The 21,229-nt window shown below is 37.8% G+C and overlaps 1 pseudogene; it reads left to right on the top strand.

Annotated features, from left to right (window-relative positions):
- The first annotated feature begins 15,116 nt into the window (after positions 1-15,116).
- Positions 15,117-16,080, top strand: LOC100721116 (olfactory receptor 2AK2-like; annotated as a pseudogene).
- Positions 16,081-21,229: the final 5,149 nt, after the last annotated feature.

The following is a 21,229-nucleotide window of genomic DNA, read 5'->3' as shown; positions in this document are numbered from 1 at the left end:
AGGTATATCAAGTATTTGTCAAAATTATAAGTATGGAGATTTGTATAGCACTTTTTCACTACTTTATTATTTTACTTAGCACATATATCCAGCACATAATTACAGTCATTATGAAGAGTATGTAACATACCCCAACTTTTTAAAATCTTTATCCTTCTTTCCTTTCCTTTCTGCGCTATGCTATGCATCCTTTTGGCAAAAGTTCTAACTTTCCCTTTCCTACTATCAATCTTTTATTCAGCTTTTTAATTCATTTATGCTGAGGGTTTCTTATATAAGGGATATTTAAGTTTCTGTGTCTGATTTACTTAACATTATGATGTCCAGGTATGTCCATTTTCATATAAAATATGTTGGGTTATATAACTATGGACTATCTTGTAACATGCACAAATACAAATGTTTTATCACTGTCATGGTAAAGTAATATTCCACAGTGCATAAAAGCATTTTATTTTTTCATTCTTCAGTTGATGAACAGAAAACTTTCAGATTTGACTATTTAGAGTTCTGCAGCTATCACTATAGCAATTCATGTATCAGTGCAATATGATGTTTAAATCTTTTTATAGGTTACCTATAAATTGAATACATGTGTCAAGCACAGTTTCTACTTTTAGTGCTCTGAAGAACCTCCACACTGATTCCCATCACGGTTGTCCAGGTTATATCCCCACTTGCACTGGGCATGGGTTTCTTCTGCCTCACAACCTTGGCAGCATGCTATTACATTTTTTCATGGATAACCATTTTTTCTCGAGTAAAATGAAATGTCAGAAATTTTTTAGTCTACATTTGTAGAGGGTCTACAGAAAATTGAGCGTGTTTTTATGTATTTCTGAGAAGTGTCCATTCATTTTGGCTGCCAATTTATGACTGGGTTTGTTATTTGGAGGCATCTCATTGTTGAAATTCTTTACATGTTCTAAGTATTAGTCCTTCATCTGAGAAGTCACTGGCAAAATTCTTTTCCTATTCATGAACATTGTCTCTTACCTGTTATTTCCTTTGCTGGGCTTTTAATTTGACAAGATCTCATTTGTTGATTCCTGTCATTTCTTGAGCAAATGGGATTATGTTCAGCACACCCTTGACTACACCTATTTCAATAGTTTTTCCTAGTTCATCCTCCATCATGTTTAATGTTTCTGTGCTGACATCAGGTATTTGATACATTTTGCTTTTAGCTTAGTACATGGTGTGATGTATGAGTCTCAATGTAATCTTCCATATGTAAATACTTAATTTTCCCAGCACTATTTATTAGGGAGGATACCTTTTCCTTCACGGAATGTGTTCCCCTTTGTCAAAGCTCAGATTTCCAAATGAGCCTGCCAACGAGTCTGCATCTTCTAACCCATTCAATTGATCGAAATGTCCATTTCTGAAACAGTTCCACTTTTTTTTTTCAATAACTATAACTTCTTAAAATAACTTGAAATCTAGATGTGATGCCTCCTGCTTCATTGTTGTTGCTACGGATTCAGTCTGCCATTTGGAGTCTCTTCTGGTTCCATTGGAATTTTAGTGCCAGGTTTGGGGCAACAAATTCTGATATAAAGAATGAAGACACAAGAAATGGAGAGTATCTTTGTGGGCAGGCAGGGTTCTCCCCTGGAATGAAGTCCCAAACTGCCTTAAACTCTTAGTTTTATTGAGAAGCAAACAAAAGCGTTGCTTTCTATTATACCGTTTCTTACTGTAGAAAGGCTTGCAACTATCATGCTGAATTGTTTACTTTATCAGATTGTTCCCAGGAAATTTTTCCGTGCCCCACTGGCAAGGCGCACTTCTGCTTCAGTTGGTGAACACCCTGTATTCAAGATGTTCCGATTCCTGGAGTGAATAGTCTTCTGTGTCCCAGGCAAACCAAGCAGACTGCAACCCATTTGGTGCTTCTGCATTTAGGACTGTTTTCTCTAGGTCTGTGAGGAAGGCTATTCTTATTTTTACTTGAATCTGTATGCTAGTTTTGGAAGTACAGCAAATTTGATTTCATTGGTCCTGCCTAGTTAGGAAAATTTTCTGATGGCCTTTGTGATGTTCCATAATTAAAAAAAAAAAATTGTCTGATTCCAAAATTCATACTTTGTTATTAAAAAATCTCTTAAGATCATATGGAACTAAACAGTTATGTACTTTGGTAAGTACATAAAGTAATATTTTTTAAAAAATACACAGTGTCATTTATATTTATGCTGAATTAAGTATTTGGTAAATTATCTGTCAGCTTGGCTTTTAGGTGTTGTGTAAATCATGCTGCAAACTATGCTAAACAGCACGATAAAGCATCAAGACCTATGAACACTTGGCTTTCTTCATGTATAATATTCAAATACCGTTATTATCTTTGGTACAAATTCTGTCATTTCCAGAAATACCAGGAACAAAATGGTAATCCTTCATAGTTCAGCCATATAACACAGCAATCATCTTCCCAGCCCCCTGAGCCCAGAGGAGCACAGAGCCTGGCGTCAGAGTAACCTGGCTGGCTGAGGGCCACCACCCCTGCAGCAGGTGGACAGTGCTGCTTAGGCCTGCAGTGCCGATCCCCCTCCCCCCCAAGCCTCACCCCAAACGCCAGCCTGAGCTCCGACTCCATGCCTGACCTGCAGTAGGAACAGGCGCAGCCCAACCCCTTACCCAGCTGGACAACAGAGCGCAGGGCCTCACGCACCTCTCCTGCTGGCTATTTTTCTACAGCTGAAGCACAGGCTGCCAGCTCTGTGACGCGCCTCCCCTTTGTCTCTCCACAACCATGGCGCCAGGGGCTGACAGAGGTGACTGAGAACATCCCAAGGGCACGGGGGGGCGTGGCTAGAGGTCTGCTAGCAGGACGTGGCCACGCCCCCAATACGTCACAGTGCGTCACAACGCGACACATCACATCCCGATCCCGCCCCGTGATTCTTGCCTTTGCCCCCCAGTCCCATGGGCTCCACTGACCTCCTTCCTCCTGATCTAGCTGCACGCAGCCAACCCTTGCCTCGTGTCCCCTGTCACCCGGAGGTGCTGCTGCTCCGCACCGGTCCCGGGTTGCGTTTCAGTTGCGCTGAGAAAGTGAGGGGAGCAGCCAGCATCGGGTCTGCGGGGAAGCTGCCTCCTCCCCGCGTTAGGCTGATAAAAGAGTCCAGAAAATGTATCCTTCCCCACAGTGCTGCAGGGATGCATGCGGGACACGGCTCCACGTGCCTCTTATCAGGACGATTTCAACCCTTGTTGGTACCTGGAGTCATAGAAATGTTTCCATTTCCATTCGTAACCCTAAATAATGTATGCGAACAGACTGTGAGGTTACCTAAAACCATCTGGTTCTTGTCACAATTTACATTTTCTATACCCCAGCTTTAGGTTCCATCACTCATTTTTGCCAGAGTAGTGCTTTTCTAACTCCGTCTTTTTCTGCATGTTAGGCAGCATTCTATTATTTTTTTTAACTTACCCATCATCTATATGCTTTACTTTATTCCCTAATGTTCGTTTTTGATTTTTTTTTTCTTTATTGGGGATAGAATTCAGTGTTTTTGCAAGGAGCTACATCGTTGCTGTCTCAATTTTTTATTTTGATAAAGAATTTTGTAAAGTTACTGTATTATCAGACTGGACTCAGTATCCTGCCTCAGCCTCTCACAGTTCTAGGATCACTGATGTGCACCACCATGCCTGCCTTGGTCGGTGAGTATTCATCCATAACTGTCTTTAATTATTATAGTATCCACGTCTCCGAAATTTGGTCAGTGGAAGTCTCTTCAGGGGCGTTCCCAGGTCCCTTTGACATGATTCCACTGTTTTTTAGACATTTATTGAAACATATTTAACATGCAGTCTGAAGATTTTTGTAAGACAAACTACTAACAACCACCTGCAAAAGTTTCCTTGTCCCTTAGGCAACAAGGGATTTATGTCACCCTTTGATTAGACTGCATTTTGATTCAATTTACATAAGGAGAACTGTATAGCCTGTACTTTTATTTTGGTTTCGTTTCTTTCAATTGGTGTAATTATTTTAGATCCATATATACATTTGTGTGTGTTGCTATCTATTGCTGCCTTAGTAACTTCCTCATTACTGGGACAAAACATCTGACACCTACAAGTTAAAAAGAGGTTTATCAGCTTGTGGTTTGTGGAGGTTTCTGTTTGTAGTTAGCTGGCTCCATGGTAGCGCTGCACCACAGAGGGGCATGGCAGATGGGAGATATACCATGGCAGAGAGTAGCCAGCAATACACTCCTTTTCTCTGGCTACAATTCTGTTAGACATCCCTGTTAGGTGGTGCCGCCCACACCAATGGTGGGCCTTCCCATTATCGAAACGCAAATCTATAATAAAACAATTAGTGGGCTAATTTAGTTATCACATCCTTAATCCTGGCTCACATAGATCCAGCCATGTTTTGGTTACTTTTATCACGGTTGCTTAGACAAAATACCCAAAACTCAAAATTAAAGGTGGAAAGGTTTATTTAGCTAACACTGTGCAAGGTTTCAATCCATAGTCAGCTGGCTTCCAATTATGTTGGTTTGGCAAGGGGCATCTCAGAGTAGAAACAGCTTATGGTGACAGAAGACAGGAAAAGCCACAAGAAAAGTAAGTCTTTTGATGGCCCCTTTATCTTTTCTACACTTCTGGGTTTAGTCCAGTGCTAGACCAGTCAGTGGACTGATCCAGTAATCATCCACAGTTAATAGCAGCAGCTTTAATCCCACATATAGACTATGAGCCTATCACAAATTTTGGATTCAGCCTTCTCTGAAAATCCTGACCCTAATGAACACTTGAGGTTTTGCAGTAACATCTAGAGACAACCCATGACACTCTATCCCCGGCCCCTCAAATATTCACACATGACCCTTTACACAGAAGGTATTTAATCCATCTCCAAAAATTACCAAAGTCCTAACAGTCCGAGCACTGCTGAACATTCCAAGTCAAAAGTCTCCTTTAGGATTTAGGGCAAACTCTTAGATGTGAGCACTAGATAAATGAAAAGGAAGGTAAACATTCAATAATGCAGGGTAGATGTTTCCATTCCAAAAGTTACACTCAGAAAGATACAGAGGAATGGAGCAGAAACAAGTCCAAAACACAGCAGGAAAAACTTGAAGTCCTATAGTTCACATGTAGCATTTGAGACAATCTGTAGCAAATGCAAAGCTCTTGGGTGGCTCTGCTTCTATGGAACTTCTGGTGGTTGTTGTTCCCATGTAGTTTCTCTTGGACCCACTCTGCACTCTGCTGGCAATGTTCCTCACATACACAGACCTAGATTCAAAATTTTAGGGTCTCTTCTGTGCATTTTGTTTCACGTATCTTTGCACACTTCCTTCTCAGGGGCACACTGCCTGGCCTTATAATATCCAGGTGGGAGACTTTCTAACTCCATGACTCTTACGTTGCAGGCACCCAAAATAATATCATGTAGATGATGCCAAAGGCTGATGCTAGAAGCAGTAATATCCTGGCTTGTAGGGGACAAGTCCCTGCAGCACTGAGTACTCTGAATCCAATTGAGAGACACAAATTCTCTAAGTCACCAGCATTCTGTAACATGGTGCTGTGTAGCTTTCTTCTCAAAGCAAAGTATTTCACTTTAGTAATTTTGAGGCAACAAAGGGTAGAGTCCTGTGGCTACTCATTATGCCCTCAGACCATTGTTTCTGTTCTTTTGTTCCTTCTCAGCAGTTAAGATCTCTTCTGCTCTATCTTTTTAGTGCACAGATTTACTGGTGCTACCTTTCAGGCCAAACTCACATTTTAAATCATTCCCTTGGGCTCTTCACTTTTGATATTCTCAACATAAATCTGGTTAAATGGCCCCCAATAGTAGCCAGGCCAACACTGCACCATTAGACTGCCTTGAATTTTTTCTGCCAGAGCAACCCTTAATCTTAGTCTTGGACGAAGTCATAGGATATGAGCAAAATGCAGAAAAACTTTCTACCAGGACATAAGACACATCATCAGGAATCCAACAAGAACTGATGCAGTCCTTCCCAGCAGACACTTCCCTAGCCTGAGACCTGCTGGATTTCTCTATCACTCTTTTGGTCTTCTGAGCTCAGAGCAGAATCTCCCACAAAGAACAATATAATGCATCCCAGTGTAACTCTCTAAGGTGATATCTAGAAACTTTTCCAGACTCTTCCCACACCTGTACCCAAAGGCTGCTGAACCATGGTCACAGCAATGACCTCACTTCTCTGGTATCAAATTCTGTTTGTTACTTTTCTCTTGTTGCTGAGCCAAACTGCCCAATATCCAACATTAAGGAAGGAAAGGTTTAGGTAGCTCAGTTTGTGCAGGTGTCATCCATAACCATTTGGTTCCAAGGCAGGATGGTGTGACGCAGGAATGACATTTCAATGTGACAGAAGACAGCAAAAGCAACAATAGCAAAAGGGACAAAGCAACCCTCTTTTCTTCCCTCATATTGTAAGCAGGTCGCCTCTCCCAGGGCTCCTGTAGCACTCATACCATCTCCATGCCCTCCTGTTAAAGAAAATGAGGATGTTTACAAAGTGAGGCCCCCAAGTCTTCTGCTGAGTCCTTAGTTAAACTTCAAAACTTCTCAAGTTGACACCATATATCAACCATTACGCGCATATATCTAGAAGTAGGAATGCTAGATTTTATCTTGGTTCTATTTTTTATTTTTTGAGAATATTTCTTTTATTCCCACAGTGACAATACCACTTTAAATTGTTGACAACACTTATTTATAACGGTTTTATGTTGTCTGCATTACAACCAACTTTTATTTCTTTTCAATAATTCCTGGTTAGTATATATTGATACGTCATATCTGCATTAGTTTCTATTTCTTTGTTGCTTAGTGAGACTGAATGAGTTTTTATCTATCTGTTGAACTGTTTCCTGTCTTATTTTTAAAATATCTCCCCAGTTGCTTTGCCCATCTATTAATCAGACTGTTTCATTATTTGATTTTGAATGGCCTATCTTTTATGTTTGGACATCTGATGTTTGGCCTGGAAACAATATTTTTCCCATTCCATGGTTTGCTTCTGCTCAGATATTAAAATATTTTAGTTTGATGTAATCCTACTATAGTGTGTTGGATTCTTATTTCAGTTTTTTTTTGAGAGCCATTTCCATAAAATTATCATCCAGACAACAATCATGAAACTTTAATTCTATGATTTTTTTCTATCCATTTTACATGTTTAGGTCTTAGAAAGTTTTTATCCATTTCAATTGGGTTTTGCATATGGCATGATATGTGAGACTAATTTGAGTTTTCTACATATACCTACTTTTTTCTGATACCATTTATGGCACATAGCTTTCTCATGTGTTTTTAATATTTTTGTAAGAAATCAGTTGACCCTCATGTGTGATGCTGTTTTTTGACTATTGTATTTCCTATAAGTATCCAGTTCCTTAATCTTATTAATATTAAATATATATGTCCATAGTAATTTTCATCCTTTAATGATATATTTGTACATATTTTCTTAGAGTTTTCCTGACAATCCACCTATGATCATCAATTTTCTACATATAAAGGAAGCACATAAATGTAATAACATCACAGCATTTAGTGTGATTTGGGAGTGAAAGACTTGGTTCAGCCTGTGATGTAAATATTATGCCAGGGGCCCAGTGAGGTAGAGGGGAATTAATGACAAGGTGAAGTGCATTTGAAGGTGCAGTGTTTTCAGGCTAGAAAAATGGAATTCTCTAGTGTGTGCTTACATAAGACATCAGCTACCATTAGCATTTACTGCTCACCTCTGTGTGCCAGCAGGGCTGGCGACAACTAAGTACAGGTTTTCTTATCACATGCAGTGGCCTATGATGGGAAGTTAATTTTCTCTGCAAGCTACCAAAGAAATATAGCATCCAGGAAAAATACATAACTTCTTTTTCCTGTGTTTATGGACACTGCTGTACTTGTAATATTTAAGTTTACTTCCTTGTGGCCATTCTTTTTCTCTGCCCTAAAATGTCTGATTATGATTATAACAGCTGCCATTCACCTGGTACTAATGATTGGTTAAGTGTTTGCATGGTGGATTAAGAATGCAGAAAACTTGGTAGACAAAAGATGACCATAGTCTCATCCCAAGGCTATGATGGTAATCAGGGTTCTGGAGTGGGTATTATGTTGTTTAGCTTCTGCATCATGCTCATTAGACAATGTTAAATGAAGTCACGAAAAAATAAACTAATAATGTTGGTTTTGGTTTATTTTCAGTTGACAATGCCACTTCACTTTTCAACTTCAGTTTGATCCAATACTATACATAAAATTGTCCTGGGTTTTAAGGAACAAGGGTGTCTTAAATACCTAATGGAGGCTACATGATAACTAGTTTTGTGTTCCGTTATCTTCATTTGTCTTATCTACTAAACTTTATCATGGGTAACCATATTATCTTCTATGTTCATTTTTTATTTGGATGAATTTTTTAGAAAATCTAGAAATGGATACCCAATACCTATTGCCAGCCAGTCTTCCTGCTCAGACTTTGGTATGTGCACTACAGGAGCTCCCAGGGGAGATGAAGCAGGCATGTCCCTAGAGGAAGATGGGCCCACGGCAGGGTGCTCAGGGGGCCCTAGGGTGCTACACTGACCATGTGGGGGGAGGGGATGGATCTGCTTATAGAGATTATTTCACATCATTGTCTGCCTGGATATTTGGTCTCTTTATATCTAGTTTTTGAGTCTATAGTAGAAAAGATCACACAAGAATATGGATGACTGTTTAAAGGATTGGGATCCTCATAGGGTGAGAGCAGAGAATGATGTTCACCATTTTTTAATTCATCTCTGTCCAATCAACTCCTCACAAGAAATTTCCTCAAAGGCCACTGTCATGTGGGGAGATACTGTGATGTGTTTGCCCCCTATGCACTCTCTTTTCAAGCTTCTCCTGCAGTGCTAGGTGCTGTCACCAGACACATGACAAAGGCAAGAAAGAAAGTCTGGGTAGAGCAAGACACTGATTTTTACCCTCTGTATTTCATTTTGGATTAAAAGTGTTCCTGTATCAGCATAACATTAGATTTTCATTTGTGAACCAATTTGTCAAACTCTATCTTTTTATTGGGGAGCTGAAACTCTTGAGATTGGAGAATATTATGGAAAGGTATTGCTGTATTGTTAATATGCTCCTGATTCCCATTTCTCAAATTCTGCTAGTTTTCACACTCTTACCTCCTGCGCTCATCCCATTAGACTTTTTAGCTCTGTTGGAATCAGTGTTTCTTAATAACAAGTCCTTCAGAAATTTTTGAAGTGTGGGTTGGTGGTTATGAGTTTCTTAAGATGTTCTTTGTTATGAACAAACATAATCTTTGCATACATTTTGAAAGTATTTTTCAGGATATATTAGTCTAGGTTGTGTGATAACTCGGACCCCAGAATAAAATCCAAGGAAGCAAGAGACTGAAATTTGGGGAGCAAAGGCTTTATTTCCAGGCCTGTGTGGCCCAGTCTCTCCAGGATTGACCCAAAGACTATGTGCCCCAGAGACTGAATAAGGGGTTTTAAAGGCTGGAAAAGGGCGGGGGGGGGGGGGCAAAAGAAACCCACAGAGCTGTTAAGCCATTGACCCAAATCTGGAAATTGTAAAGCTGTCCACTTAGTTCTGATAACATCGGAGTCTTTGGTGCCTTTCAAATTACTCCCTTCTTGCAGATAAGCATTATCTTGGAATAGCACATCTGCAATAACATCTGGAGAAGAAAGTAGAAAGTTAATTATCTCAGGAAAGCTCTTTAGCCCTAACATGTGAGAAGGGATCCAAAGTTACAAGAAGCTGAAAGTTAAGTTTTTACAAGGATTTGAAATTTAACCCTTCAGATGCATACAGAACAAAAGGAGAGCATTGGTTGGGGTTAAGCCATAACATTCTTCCTGTAATTTCTTTGAAGTTAAGCATTTCTTAAGAATAGTGCAATTAGCACATTTTATAACAGGCACATTTTATGACAGACCACCACTGGGTCGCAAAGGGGTTACCAGAAACTGAAACCTAAGGTCTTTATGGCTTTTAAGGAAATTGAAACTTAACCTAGATAGATAAGAGGGGGAAGGCGGAAGGGGAGGCAGTACAGTGCATTACAGAACAGAAATATGGCGAGATTACATTTTTTTCTTCTAGGGAGGGGGAGCAAGGTCAGGTAAGGTTTATGCTAACAAGCAAGTCTCCCTGCATAGGAGAAAGTTACTTCAAACAAGTTTAAATTAGGAAAACATCCTGGTTTCCTTAGCAGAGAATAGAGCAGTCTTAACAGTGGTTAACAACCCCTGTTAGCTTGTTTTAGCACCACATCTGTTGTTTGTAGAGGGCAACACTGGTTAACATATCAATTAGGTAAGATTTTGCAATTCTTTACAGAGGAGAGCATTGCTTTACATATCAATACATACATATGATATGGCCATGTTACAGGTAAATTGCTATAATACAAATATAACAAAGCTATTTTCTTAGAGTACAACAGGTTGGGAGGTGTTTTCTCTTACCCCTTGAAGCTCTTCACTCCAAGCACTGCTGGCCTTTAATTTTTCTTTTGCAGTGTCACCTGTGATTCTAATAGTTTACCTTGTTGAGTGAATTGTTGTTTTGTTCTAACCACTTTTAAGATTCAGTCCTTGGGTTGGACTGCTGGTCTTTGATGTATACACAAAGTATATATATATATATATATATATATATATATATATATATAAAATTTCAAACATATGCATCTCAACAAATATACATTTAATTAAAAGTTGCATAAAGAAGGTGATTACTGTGACTTTCTAATCAGTAGCTGTAAGTGTGATGGCAGGGAATCCATCTTACATCTTCTTTTAATATTCTATTTCTGCAGAAAAATTCTAGGACAACATTAAAGAAGAGGCTATGCAAATTGCACTGACATTATTTTTAGATAAATTATTTTATAAACTGAAAGACAGACATGCCTGAATATCTGGAGGAAAATATATTCTTCTGGGACCCCGTCTCACCCTGCAGATTCAAAGCATAGATGGCTTCCTGGAGGCAAGAAGGCTCCGATCCTGCAGTCATCACAGAGCTACCCAGGAACTGTTTTGTGATATAAATTTTGAGGTTAAATGCAAAGTTCTTTAACCAGTTTCTGTAAGTAATGTTGAAAAGAGGAACAGAAACTATCTCATTCATACTGCTAAAGATATGTGATTTAATTGGATACACATGTGGAAAGAATTGCATTTTTTTAACTGAGGGCTCTTATTCTTTATTTGGGTAAGGTGAGGACTGAATAAATTATTATTATTATTTATGTAATATTAGTTGATCCTTCACTTCTAATTCCCCACCTTTCTGTATTTCTTACCTTTGTTCACATCTTTTAATCATTCTGTAAAGATATTTAATAATAATAAAATTGAAAATTCATGGAAACCATGAAGGTTAAACTTGCAGGTGTATTTGTGAGTGATGCTAACATCATAAAATACTGTTTCTATAAAAACAACCACAGGTCTCGCTGCCTGTGATAGAGCTGCTTACCAAGAAAAGGGTGGCTGTCAGCTTGCAGCTGCAGTAATGGTAGACTCATTCTCCAATTGCCTTTGTCTATAGAATTTTTAACACTGCCTTTCCCTCTTCCACATATCTTGAGATTGTTTTGTAACTCATTTAAAATATTGTTTTCCTTGCTTTGAGCAATTACTTTGACAATAACAATATGTAATATATTAACCATGGTTAATCTTCTATTATCTTGTTTTCAAAGTTTGTATCATCTTTATTTTTCTTTTAAAACAAAAAAATTACTATTATTTGCTAAACTCACAATGATGTTCTACAGCATTACCTATCTGAATGCAATTTAGTTTCACTCAATTTCAATTTAGTTTCCCTAAATTGTTATTGTTATATATTTTGGAATTTCAAATCTCAAGGTGATCAATGCAATGGTTATTATTGTATCATGCAACATGTCATTCTCAGTACAGTAATTTGCATTGATTCCTATGGTCATCTTACTCAGAATGCCTTCTAAAGAAAAAGGACTCAGGCAACTTGCTGATAGGCTAAGGGAATCATTGGGGTAAGGAGATTAAGGAAATATGTTAAGTGTTTCAGGACTCACCTTGGCACACCTCCCGCTGCTATCAGGTGAGATAACCATATTTATAGTCCATTTTGTTTGATCCCATCTAAAGTTAAATTTTTTAAACTTACAAAGAAAGTTTTACATTGTTCAGACTTGCTGTGATCAGCAGAGGTTGTGATTTGGAGTCACAGGTGGGAGAAACCTTGCTTATATAGATTGCTGTTCTCCTTCCAGAGACAGCACTTCTGTCCTTAGCACAGTCAAATGAAGAGAAGAGAAAACACACCTTCCTCAGTCTCACAGCAGTGTAAAGTCTGCTAAATACATGCAGAAACATGTGGAAATGAATAGGACTAATACTTCTAATGATCAGTTAACCAGGGCCAAGGGAAAACACTCTCACTGTGAGCAACCCAGTGGTGCTCAGACCCTGCACACCTACGGGTGACTCTGAGGACATCAGGGCTCAGGCGGAATGAGGAAGCTCACAGAGTCACTGTGCCTCACAAGGTGTTAGCTGCCTGCCCAGGGAAAATGGTCCTGAGGCCTTGCTCATTTCAGAAGATGAGTAAAACCTCCACTGTGCAAAGTAGGCCAGCAAGCTGTGCAACCACTCCATGAGAAATGCTAGCGTTTCCTTTTTGCTTTGTAAATATTTCCCAACCTACAGCAATTGACACTGACCTATGATTAATTGGCATCATAATTGTCTATGTGTTCTGCTTTTTAGATAAAATCCAATATGTCTGCTTTTTAATATGCATCATTATCTCCTCAGGTTGATCATCTCTACACGTATTTTCTCCTTTCTAACCATGTGCTCATTTCAAATTGCTCTTTGAAAAGATGTCATGTTTGGCACAGCTGCAACTGAAATATAGTTTCTGTTTATGATTATTCTCTACAGAAATTGTTATCATCAAAAGATCTGTCTAAAAGATAGCAAAGTAATGAGAACTTGTCACAAATTATGGCTAATTTTTTTTTAATTAGAACTTGTTTTTAGAAGTATGTTACAGAATATTTGACTATTTTTTATTTAACTTTATTTCTGGATAGCAATAGAATATTAAATACTGACATAAGCTGAGGTGAGTTACTAGCATATTATAAGCCTCTAAATGTTTATATTATTTTATTTCATTTTCATGTTTCACACATTCACAACATTTTCTAGTTTTTACTGAAGTCTTTTCCTTGTTTGAAAAGTCTTTCTCTTATTTTTTCTTTACTTTATTGCAGTATTTTTCTCATTTGGTGAAGAATTCACACTTAACATGTGAAATAATTTTTAAGTTGCTCTTAGAATATCCTTTAAACTTTTATTAAAATTTACTTTTTTCAGAATGGATTGTTTTAGGAAGTAAGTACTAATTTTAAGAAATACTATCTTACAATGAAATCATTGTTGCAAAACTAAAAAAAGATTTTGCAGGAATTTTTATCTACTTTAAAGCCTCTGAATGGTGGTTGGTAATATATATTAAATGTCAAGGAATATAGATCTTTCTGTTTTAGTTAACCCCATTCTAAACTCTATTAAGCAGTGACCTTTTTTATTTTAAGTTTTCTGCCTTGCCTAGATGTCTGCACATATTATTATTTATTTTATTCAATAAAATCTTACATTGGTGTTTCTTACTCTGTAAAAAAAATATTTACTCTTTAGGTCCCTGTCTTTTCTCTAAAGTTGTATTGAAATAATTATTTCATTGTAGGAAATGCAACCTTATAATTTAGATTGAAATTTAATGGATTGGTTTATTAAGAAGTAACATCTGCTACATAGAGACACTATATATATATATATATATATATATATATATATATATATATTTGAATATATTTTGATGTATGTAATTTTTATCATTTTATAACTATATTAAATATTTCTTGTCATTGTGTGCTTCTTTTTAGAAGTTGAAAATATTTTATTCTGCTATGTAGAGAAAAAGTATGATTTCTACACAAAAAGATATAATCAATCTTTTGAATATTTTAAATAAGATTTGCCCTCAATTTTGTTTTTGAAGTGCATTTGAGGCCTTCCTTCTAAATTAAACCAATTATCTTCTGAAATTCAGAAAATATCATTGTGCTATTTCAGCAATTCAGGACCAGAAAATCCTGAGGGCATATAATATTTTTTTCAGATCACTTCATCATGTATTTTAAGGAAAAAATTGTAGAAATCAGAACAGACATAAAAATTTCAATTCTTGTAACTAATTTTTAGAACTCGATTATTTCAGTCAAAGAATAATAAATATCACTTTAATTTCGAATGATTCATTTAAATATTTCCTTGTTATTTTTAACTCTTTTTTGGAAAATTTTTAAAGTTTCATCTATGTTTACAAGAATAACTGGTTTGTCCTCAATTCCTAATGCATGATGACTGTAACTTCTACATTAATATTGTAGAATTTTTCGTATACAAAACAAAAGTAGGTAATTGAAAATAAAATAATCATTAAAGAATATACTACATTTATCAACTCAGTCTTAACATAGGATTACTTTTATGAGATAACTGAGTGGGAAAAGTTTTATAATAAATGAACAAAATTGTAACAAATCATCTTAAAAACACATTAGAGAATGTAATTTTTTGCAAACAAGTCATCAAAATACTTTCAAAAATGAAGTTTATGATTATATGTACACATATATGAAATTGGTGAGCTTCTTTCTTTTCATTTTACCATTTGTAGTACATGAAGATTAAGAAGAAATGATTTGAAGGTTCCTAATACTTAAAAATAAGGAGAAAAAACAGCTATATTCTATTTGACCTATGCACAATCTAAGCATCAGGTGCATTATCACTGGTAGAGCGTTAATGCCTGAAACTATTATACATTAATCACAAGTAAAAAATAACTACATACAGTATTTAATGTACTACATAGGAGACAGATATATTTACCTAAGGTGATTCAAGTAATAATATTCCTCCCATTCAATTACTGTCATTTTGCTGCAAAGGAGTATTAATATTAGTCCATGGAGTTTTCATATATTGTCCACTTTGATATTTCAACTTGAAGCATGAACACAGGAAACCAAATTCTGGAACAGACTTTATGTGGGTTGGTCTTTTCCAATATGGCAGGATGAATTGTTTTCTTTTGGCTGCCATTGTCTTCCTCTTCTTGGTGGCTGTGCTGGAGAACATCACTCTGGTCCACCTCATCCAAGTGGACAGCAGGCTCCACACACCCATGCACTTCCTGTTCAGTCAGCTCCCTCTCATTGATATGATGTACATCTCCACCACTGTGCCCAAGATGACTACAAACTTCCTGATGAACACCAAGACCATCACATTCTTGGGCTGTGAAATTCAAACATTTTTATTTCTTAGCCTTGGTGGATGTGAAGCTGTTCTCTTAGGCTTCAAATCCTATGATCGTTATGTAGCCATCTGCCATCCTTTGCACTACACTTTCCTCATGAGCAATAAGATCTGCTACTCCCTGAGCACGTGTGCATGGTCCAGCAGTGCTGTCAACTCTTTAATACACACACTGTATTTTTTCCAGCTTCCCTTCTATGGGTCTCAGCTCAGTAACCAGTTTTTCTGTGAAGTTCCCTCTTTGCTGCCACTGGTATGTGAGGATACCTCCCAGTATGAGTACACCATCCTCCTTAGTGGTCTTACTATTCTGCTGCTGCACTTCCTGGCCATCTTGGCTTTCTATGCTCAAGTGCTCACTGTTGTGTTCCAGGTGCGCTCAGGCACAGGACGGACCAAAACACTTTCCACGTGATCCTCCCACCTGATTGTGGTGAGCCTCTTCTATGTTACCAGTCTCTGCACCTACTCTCAGCCACACTCCTTGCATGACCCTTCCCAGGACAAGGTGGTGGAAGTTTTTTTTACAGTATTGTCACACCTCTCCTGAACACATTCATCTACAGCCTGAGGAGCAAGGAGGTCCTGGGGGGCCCTGAGAAGACTGCTGGGATGATGAGCACTGGTAGAGGAAACCCAACTGCAAGAATTCCTTAGTGATTGAGGATTGGCACATGTGGTGAAACATCTAATAGAGTACTGAATCAGCACGGTATTAAGTGTAGAAGGCTCACCCAATGATTGTTATCAACAGCATAAAAGAACTGGAGAGGAAGATACTGTGCTGTAGATTCTCCTGGAGGAGCTTGTCACACTGGCTTTCCTAATATAAACTTGGCTGTTTCATTGTCAGAGGAACCAGGATCCTTGCTGTCACTGAGCATGACAACAGTTCCCATTGGGTGATAAGTGGGATTAACTCAAATAGCAAATTTTCTGAACAGAAATAAATATACGGGAGGTATACTTCAGGCAAGGAGTTAATATCAGAATACATAAAGAAATCATTGAAAAAAATATTTTAAAACAGGATAAATACTTGAAGCATTTCTCAATAAAATGGTTAATACTTTTTTAAAAATCTATTTCACTTTGTCATCTATGAATGGAAGACTAAAATTAGGCTACATTTATGAGCCTGTAGGATTTTTATATACAAGTTTTAAGCAAAATGGTCCCCAAAAAATTTCTCTATAAAAATTACTTTTGGATACTGTTATCCATAACATAGGATTATTAGTTGATCTATGTTATAAGTAGGAATTTACCAATATCAAAATTATATGTTTCAAGTTTATATCTAAATTTTGATTGACAATGTATTTGTATATTTGCATAGCATACAATATAATGTATACATTTTATAATGATCCAACTGAAATAGCAAATTTATCAACAAGATTTCTCATTCTAGAAGTTTAAATATTCAAGTTTCTTCTTGCTATTTTGAAATAATAATACATTATTGTATATTATAGTGATCCAGTACACGTTAGTGGATCAAGGGCAGCACATACCCTTCACAGCTCTGACTTCCTCTCATGGACAGGTGCCCAGCTGCTTACATACAAAATCTGACATGATCTCTGTGAGCATGGGAAATAATAATGTGAGTATACAATATAATCCAACTACGTTGCCTAGGTCTCGTCTACTTTATATGCATGAGATGGTTAAGTACTAAAATCATGTGATTTTGTTTCTGAGGTAGAGCTTTCTAATCTTCTAGATTTGAGTAAAACTTTTTCTGTTAACATGTCAGTAATCTATGTCATCACTTACCTAGCATCAAAACAGAAAATACGATGTTTTACTAGAAAAGGGAGAATAAATGATATGCAACCATTTATTTCATATATCTGGTTCTCCTTATTCACTAAATAAAATGAATTGTGTAAGGAAATTCATGAGGGAAGCATTACTGTCACTTTCTATGGATGATTAACCTGTGTCTCAAGGACTTCAGGAAACATCCTGAACCATGTGATTGGTAGGTTTCATGACTGGCAGAAAACAACTGAGCATGTTCATTTCAGAATTATGTTTAGGGCAAGGTGTTTCTAAGTTTACATCTGCTGTGTAATCACAAGTATCATGGACACATCAGTTACTGAACATTTTTGTGATTACGAGATACATAATTTCCTGTACCATCTCATCTAACAACTGTGCTGGGTAAGCTTCACTTCCAATTAGTCAGGTCTGCATGTAAGTAAAATATTAGCCAAAAGCATCATTTTCTTCAGGAATGTGTCTAGAGATTTGGAAATAATCTGTCTGAACCATTAAATGGAGGAATAATTTCATCATTGGTATTCTTCTAAATATGTCATTATTTGTATTACCAGAATCCAAAGCTGAGGACATTTTCATACTTTAGAAATGGGCTTTTTACTTAATACAAGAAACAGAAGCACCGGTAAGCTGTTCATAGTGGGCAAGGCCAGAGCTCTGGGTCACAGGGTACTTAGGGCACTGTGAGGTTGGCCTGGGCTGCGTTTTGACTGATAGCTCACACCTAGGGATTGTTTCTGTGCTGTTTCTTGTTTTCTACTTTATTGCCATGATAAGGACTATGTCATAATCTTTAACATTTGGATAATTTAGTTTTTGTCTTTTGCTTCACGACTATTCCCTTCTTCATTCTGCTGCACACATTTTATGACCTTCGTAAAATACAGCAAAATAATATAAGATCACTCTGGTTATTACATAATGTTCTGTGATAGCAGCTCAATAGTTTCATAATTAATATTGCACATTGTAAATCAAACTGGAAAAACAACTTTTGTGTAAGCAGATCATTTTCCTCTTTCTTCAGAGTTATTTCACAGAATGAAACCCAAGATAGGTACCAGTTCTAGTTTCCAGACACAGGACTAACTCTTTGGAAAACCAAAATGACAATACTACTTTGTTGCACTGGTTAATTTTCAATGTATCCCAGAAAATAATGCATAATATAATGAAAATATCAAGTTCAGATGAGTCCACGAGCAATAATTTTTTCAATCCAATTGTAATTTCCACTGAAATTATTTTTCTGTGGTGATTCTGTATGTGTATCATTTTAAAATTATGCAAACAACATTTTGAATTTTTCAAGAGAAGTTAGAGTTGGTCATTTTCCCACTATGTTATAGAAAGGTGAATTTGATTTTATCATTTAAATTTTTTATGCACTCTCTGCCTAGGCAACCAATATTTTTGAGTACATGGAAGCAATAGTTTATATTATATAAGAGGATGTTACTGAAAACAATAATTAAAAGCATTCTACATACAGTACCATAAATTTATAGCAATTTTTTAATTTGACCACTGTCATCCTTTACATTAGTATTGCCCCCGGGCCTCATGTACTTACATTGTGCATTTGTGATTGGTTTATTGTCTAGAACTTGGATTGGGGGTGTGAATGCCAAACTGGCCTAGTGGTAGAGCCAGAATGTAATGTAATGGCAGGAAGGAGGCATGTCTTGCTCTCTCTTTTGTTGGTTTCTGCCTTGCCATTTGCAACCACCATAAACTCTGCAATGCCACCCTGCTTTGGAAACAACTGTGTGTAGACTAAAACCTTTCCTTTCCCAATCTTGGTAATCAGGTATTTAGTCTCAGAGACAAGTAAACAGTAACTAAGACAGAATTTGGTGCCAAAAGTGGGGACATTTGCTGTGATTTTACCTGAGCATGCTTTTTGAGAAGCTTTAAAAATGGTTTGTGGGCAGAGTTTGAAAAGGTTCAAACATGTTGCCTAGATGCATAGAGCTAAAACAGCTTAGGCTGTTCTGTAGTGGAGATTCTGGTCAGAGCTCAGGAGACCAAAATGCTGATAGAAAGCCTGGTGGTAAAAACCAGTCATTGGAGGTTTCCGCTGAGGACTGTATTGGTTGTTGGACTCCCCACGATGTGTGTTATGGCTTAGCAAAAAATTTGTCTGCATTTTGCTCATGCCCAGAGACTTTGCCTGAGACTAAAACAAAGGGCAATGTACTGATTAATTGATAAAAGGAAATTTCAAAGCAGGCAAATGTTGAGGCTGTGGCATGGATATTGTTGGGGGCTTTTAGTGCGTTTTATGTTGCAAATCAAGAGCCAAGACCCCAGCAGGATAATTTACAACTCTGTAAATTTGGCCAGAAGGAATATTTCAGAAAAGCTGTGGGTTGTAAAGACAGGGTTGAGACTTTGATTGTTGAGGAAAAACAGAGAGATAAAAAAAAGAGGGCCCCTGGGCATCCCAGGATGTCGGTGTCGCTCCCGGCCGGCAGGAAAGACACACAACAAAGTCTGGCGGTGTGCAACCTTGTCTTTATTTGTCTCCGCGTGGGCCCCGCGAGTCCTCCGCTCTGCCACCAGCCCTTTCTCGCCGTGGACTTTCTCTATCTCTCTCTGTGCTTCTCTGTGCTTCTCTCTCGTGGCAGGAGAGGCATTTACTTTTATAGGGTAACAGTGGCCAATCAGTTCAAAGCACGCGATGCGGGCTGATTGGCTAACATCAGTTGTTGCTAGGCAGACTATTCTATTGCGCGGGCTGCTTACGTCGCCAGGGCAATCAGGGGGCAGGAAGCAGGCGCCAACTTGGCTCACTCGATGGGAGGGGTAACTTAGCTCAGGCTTTGCTCTTTTCTACAGGCCTCACGTCCGCCAAGTAAAGCGACCGGTGTCGGCCGCGGCTCCCAACACCAGGAAACAGCCAGTCTCCTCCTTTTGCAACCTTAAAACTGAAAAAGTTAAAAAAAATGCTCAGAGGGAAAAGCTGCAGACCCCATGCTCCAGAATGGCGATGGAAGCCACATGAGGTTTCAGAATGGCAACAGAGGCCTCATGAGGTTCCGAAATGGTGGCAACATAGAAAAGCTTTTGTTCACAATTAGGTTCACAGAGCCCAACAATACAGGCAATTGACCCCTACATCCAAGAGAGAAAAAAGCCTGGCTACTGCTCCACCTGACCGCAAACCTTGACAGCATCTACGTGGTGCTGATTTTGGGTGCAAGAAAAATGCACAAATTCTGAGGGTAAGATGGCTTCCACCTTGATTGCAAAGGCCTGGGAGGCCAAGCAGTGTGCCCCTGAGAGGGCAATTTATAAAGATGTAAAGGTAAAGCCAGAGATGCAGTGGAGACCAAAAAGCTTGGAAAAAGCCAAAAAATGTGGATGGTCAAAAAAAAAAAAAAAAAAAAAAAAAAAAAAAAAAAGCTACAAAAAGCAAGCAGCGATCATTTAAGAGAAAAGTTATAAGAGCTAAAATTCCTAAAAATGACATGGAAGTGGAATCACCCAAGCCTTTTAGAGCTTGCAACAAAACTATTTCAGATGCTGAGCATAAAACCTAAGACTTATTATTTGTCCTGTTGGATGTTGGACTTGCTTTGTTTCCAATGCTTTATATTTCCATTTGTAATTTTTGAAATGGTAATGTTTATCTTGTGCCTTTGCCTTTCAAAAATGTTTAACTTTGTTTCATTTGTACAGGGTGTTACAGTTTAGAGTTTACTATAGATCTTAGAAGAGACTTGAGACTTAGATTACTTAGCAATGCTAAAACTATTAGGATTTTGGCAACTCTTGGAGATGGACTAAATGTTTTTTGTATAAAGGGTATACATGAGTCCTGGGGTTCAGGGGTGGAATGTCATGGTTTATGTTGGTGGTTCCCAAAGCTCATGCATTTACATTTTGCATTTGTGACCAGTTCATTGTCTAGCACTTGGTTTTGGGGTGTGAGTGCTACACTGGCCTTGGGATAGAGCCAGAATATAATGTAATGTCAGGAAGAAGGCATGTCTTGTTCTCTCTTTTG

The sequence above is a fragment of the Cavia porcellus genome, unplaced genomic scaffold, assembly GCF_034190915.1.
Source record: "Cavia porcellus strain 051 isolate PalLab524CR breed Dunkin Hartley unplaced genomic scaffold, mCavPor4.1 scaffold_2, whole genome shotgun sequence".
Classification (NCBI taxonomy): Eukaryota; Metazoa; Chordata; class Mammalia; order Rodentia; family Caviidae; genus Cavia; species Cavia porcellus.
The sequence above is the reverse complement of the archived record's forward strand: the minus strand, read 5'-3'. Positions and strand labels throughout refer to the sequence as shown.